This window comes from Petaurus breviceps, unplaced genomic scaffold, assembly GCF_028583685.1.
Source record: "Petaurus breviceps papuanus isolate PSGF00001 unplaced genomic scaffold, PetGlider_PUasm1.0 91041, whole genome shotgun sequence".
NCBI lineage: Eukaryota > Metazoa > Chordata > Mammalia > Diprotodontia > Petauridae > Petaurus > Petaurus breviceps.
Window position 1 is genome coordinate 32,140,707 of NW_027187400.1, and position 5,099 is coordinate 32,145,805.

A 5,099-nucleotide genomic window follows, 5' to 3' on the forward strand; every position below is an offset into this window, starting at 1 on the left:
AAATATTAACAAATTTCATCTGGAAAAAGAAAAGGTTCAGAATATCAAGGGAATTAATGAAAAAAAAAGTGCTAGGAAAGGTGGCCTGGCCAAACCAAATTTTAAACTGTATTATAAAGTAGCAGTCATCAAAACCACTTGGTCCTGGCTGAGAAATAGAGTGGTAGATCAGTAGAATAGATTAGGTACACAAGGCACAGGAGTCAATGACTATAGTAACCTACTGTTTGATAAACCCAAAGACTCCAGCTTCTGGGATAAGGACTCATGATTTAGATATTTAGACTCATGTAAGCAACCTGGAAGAGCAAGGAATAGTTTACCTGTCACGCTTATGGATAAAGGAAGAATTTATGACCAAACAAAATATTGAGAACATTACAAAATGTAAAATGGACGGTTTTCATTTCATTAAATTGAAAAGGTTTTGTACAAACAAAGCTAATGTAACCAAAGTTAGGAGGGGAGTAGAAAATTGGGAAAGAATTTTTATAACTAGTGTCTCTGATAAAGGCCTCATTTCTAAAATATACAGAGAACTGAGTCAAATTTATAAGAATGTAAATCATTCCCAATTGATAAATGATCAAAGGATATGAACAGGCAGTTTCAGAGGAAGAAATTAAAGATATCTATAATCATAAGAAAAAATGCTCTAAATTACTATCGATTAGAGAAATGCAAATTAATACAACTCTTAGGTACCATATTTCATCTGTCAGATAGGCTAACATGAAAAACAGGAAAATTATAAATGCTGAAGAAGATGTGGGAAAATTGGAATACTAATGCATTGTTGCTGGAGTTGTGATCTGATCCAACCATTCTGGAGAGCATTTTGGAACTATGCCCAAAGGGTTACAAAAATCTGCATGCCCTTTGACCAAGCAATACCACTTCTAGGGTAGTATCCCAAGGAGGTCGTACAAATGGGCAAAAGACCCATATGTACAAAAATATTTATAGCTGATCTTTTTGTGGTGGCAAAGAACTGGAAATCAAGAGGATGCCCTTCAATTGGTGAATGGCTAAACAAGTTGTGGTATACAAATGCAATAGAATACTATTGTGCTATGAGAAATGAGGAGCAGACAGACTTCATAATAACCTGGATAATCTTACATAAACTGATGCTGAGTGAGGTTAGAAGAACCAGGAGGACATTGTACACAGTTACAGCCACATTTGATAGACTGGGTTCTTTTCAGCAATGTAAGGTTACAAGACAACTCCAAAGGACTCATGATGGAAAAGGCTACCCTACCCACATCCAGAGAGAAAGAATTAAGGAATCTGAATGCAGATTGAAGCAAAGTCCTTGCTCTCTTTTCTGTTTTGTTTTGTTTTGTTTCTCCTTCCTTATTGTTCATCCCTTGGGTTATAATTCTTTTTTACAACTTGACTAATGTTTAATGTGAATCTATATGTAGAATCTATATTGGATCACATGCTGCCATGTGGGGGCAAGGGTGAACAGAGAAAATTTGGAACTCAAAAAGTTGTGAAACTGAATGTTGTATACTAAAAGTAATTTTTTTTTTAAATGTGAGCTCTTTGAGGGGAGGGAGTATCTTTAACCTTCTATTTGTATTAAAAAGGCTAAGCATAGTGCTTGGTACATAGTAAGCACTTAATAAATGCTTGTTGTCTAGGAAGGATGCCTCCTCATCAGTCTTCTGGAGTCTAGGTGGATCCCTGAATTGATGGAAGTTCTATCCAGGCCTGTCTCCTTTTTCACCATTGTGGTCACCATGCAAATTGCTCTTATGTTTCTGCTCCTTTTTATTCTGCATCAGTCCATAAAAGTTTTTCCAGATCTTTTTTGAATTGGCCACATTTATCATTTTATATTCGGGGTGAGAATCTTCTATGGGATTCATAAAACACAATTCCTTTTGCCAGACTATATTCTTAGAGGTAAGGGAGGGCAAGGGGCACATGGCTTTGGAAATGAGTTCAATAAATCAAAAAAGATTTTCCATTGGTTTATTCTTCTTGGCTGGGATCTGCACCTCAACTCTGAGGCTCCTATCACGGTATTAGAATTTTCATAACCTGAGCAATGCACAATCTAGTCTGCATTTCTGTCCAATCAGATATTCACTGATAGAATTTCTGCCTTCAGAGTAAGTTAGTCATGTTTGTGAAAAGCATGGCTACTCCATAATTCCAGTCAGTGAAAATCAAAGTTGTTATTTAATTCCCAAACCAGGGGTTTTCTTATCAGGGCCCTCATTATTTACTAAGCCCAAAATACTAGACTGGACTAAAATAATTAGATACATAATGAAAAGGAGACAAATAACTTTCTGTTTCCAGTAAAGAAACAAGTTCACTCTATAGGGGAAGATTCTATTTTAGTGGCCAAAGAAACAAGTATTACTTAGAACTTAGGAAAGTCTGAATATGTCTTTAACTGTAATTGCCAGTTTTCCTCCCCTCTGTGGCATCTTTGGCACCTCGCTCCAAAACTATAGTAAGTTTATTTTTCACATGGGAAAAGTTTTTTTGTATTTTCAAAAGGAGTCTGACTGATGTAAGGATAGTGGAAAAAGTCAGCAAGTCAAAAAGAATTTTTTAAGCAGTTAATGTGTGCCAAGCACTGGTGCTAAGCTCTGGGAAAATAAAAATGTAAGCCCAAAAGGAAAGCCTACCCTTCCCTTACTTATATTTTAATTTAGGAATATAACATATAGAAGGGGTCTGAAGAGCAGGGTAATAAGTAAATATGCATTTACATATGTATTTATACTTTTATATAATGCTCTTTCTGGGAGCTACTCCCCCCAACTGACCCTAACGTGTTGAGTCCCCAGGGGATGACTACCCTGGGTTCTGAATATATATTAAAAACTTATAGTCCAAAATCCCCCATGCTGAATTTGTCTTTATTAATCAGTCAGAAGACACAAATAGCTCAAGGAAGAGATGAAATCCTGAAATAACATCATAAGAACCGTCGTTAAAAACATTCCCTCCATAAAACTGGAGCTTATTTTCCCATAAATACACACAGCATTGGTCTTTTTGTTTGTTTGTTTTTGGGTTTATTTTTTTGCTTTTTGGAGGGCAATCGGGTTAAGTGACTTGCCCAAAGTCACACAGCTATTAAGTGTGTCATGTGTCTAAGGACAGATTTGAACTCAGGTCCTCCTGACTCCAGGGATGGTGCTCCACTCGCTGTGCCACCTAGCCACCCCTACCCACAGCATTGTTGAAAGAATGGGAACATAGGTGGAGTGTGGTCATAGTTATTGTTGTTCAGTCATTTCAGTTATATAAGACTCTTCATGACCCCATGTGGTATTTTCTTGGCAAAAATACTAGAATGGTTTGCCGTTTCCTTGTCCAGCTCATTTTACAGATGGGAAAACTGAGGCAAACAGAAACATAAGTGTTTTGCCCATGGTCACAAAGCTAACAAATGTTTGAGGTGAAATGTGAACTCAGGAGGATGGGTCTTCTGACTCCAGGCCTGGTACTCTATCCACTGTAACACCTAGCTGTCCTGTAGTAGTAGAGAGACATATTTAGGGAACTCGCGTGGCCAAGGTAATTTGCCTTTGATAATTTGGGGTTCCAATGTTCATTTCCTTCTCCTAGTGTTGTAATTCTGCTTTTTCTGGGTACAGTGTCTCTACCGAGCAAGTTCCACATCTGGGCTCTTAGGATCTGGTCCTTTATGTAGCTCAATTCTCCATTATCAAAGTTCTGATTTTTTTTCCTTAATTCATTGAGCTTTAACTCCTCAGACATATCTCCTTCCTCAATTGCTGTTCTTGCTCACTATTAGTTGTGGTTTCTCTTACTAATTGAGTATCTCCACTGGTATGTGGAAGAAGCAGGAAATACAGGAAGAATTTTTTCCTTTCTCAAAGATAAAAAGTGATTTTCTCTCAAGGACTGTTTCTCTCTCACACTCCCATAGTAGACTCTCTCATCTGCTGACAACAGTCACGCTCCTTAGAGAAGTCTCCTGTTTATTCCCCAATTGGTAAATAGTCAAATGATATGAACAGGCAGTTTTCAGAGAAAGAAATTAAAGCTATCTATGGTCATATTGAAAAATGCTCTAAATCACTATTGATCAGTGAAATGCAAATCAAAAGAACTCTTAGGTACCACATCACACCTGTCATATTGGCTAACATGAAAAAACTGGAAAATTACAAATTCTGGAGGAGATTGGGAAAATTGGAACATTAATGCATTGTTGATAGAGTTGTGAACTGATCCAACCGTTCTGGAGAGTAATTTGGAACTATGCCCAAAGGGCTATGAAAATGTTCATATCCTTTGATCCAGCAATACTGCTACTAGGGCTGTATCCCAAATAGACCATAAAAATGGCGACAGGACCCACATGTACAAAAATATGGCAGCTCTTTTTGTGGTGGCCAAGAATTAGAAACTGAGGGAATGTACATCCACTGGGGAGTGGTTGAAGACATTGTGGCATATGAATGTAATGGAATACTATTATGCTATAAGAGATGATGAACAGGTGAACTTTAGAGAAAAACCTGGAAAGATTTATATGAACTGATACTGAGTGAAGTAAGCAGAACCAGGGGAATATTGTACAGTAATAGCCACATTGTGTTTTGTTTTGTTTTTCTTTCTCATGGTTCCTTCCATACATTCTAATTCTTCTATACAACATGACCAATGTGAAAATAAGAATGTATATGTAGAGCTATATCAGATTGCATCCATCTTGCGGAGGGTAGAGGGGATGTGGAGAATATTTAAAACTTAGTAAAGTGAATGTAGAAAATTAAAAATAAATAATTTGATAAAAAATAGAAAGTAGTGCCTGCTTAAAAATAAAGTACTATGTAAGACACTGACAAATCATCCAAGCAGGTATCCTGAAAAAAAAAAAAGTCTCATGATTCAACTAAATCCATAGTGTGGTATTGTTTTTAAACAAAGATACTCAAACTAGTCTAGGAGAAAGTCAAATGATAACATCCTTAATTAATATAGGTAGATGTAGAAATGGAGGGGGGGAAGGAGAGACAAAGAGAGAGAGAAAGAAGAAGGAAAAGGAGAAGAAGAAGAAGAAGAAGAAGAAGAAGAAGAAGAAGAAGAAGAAG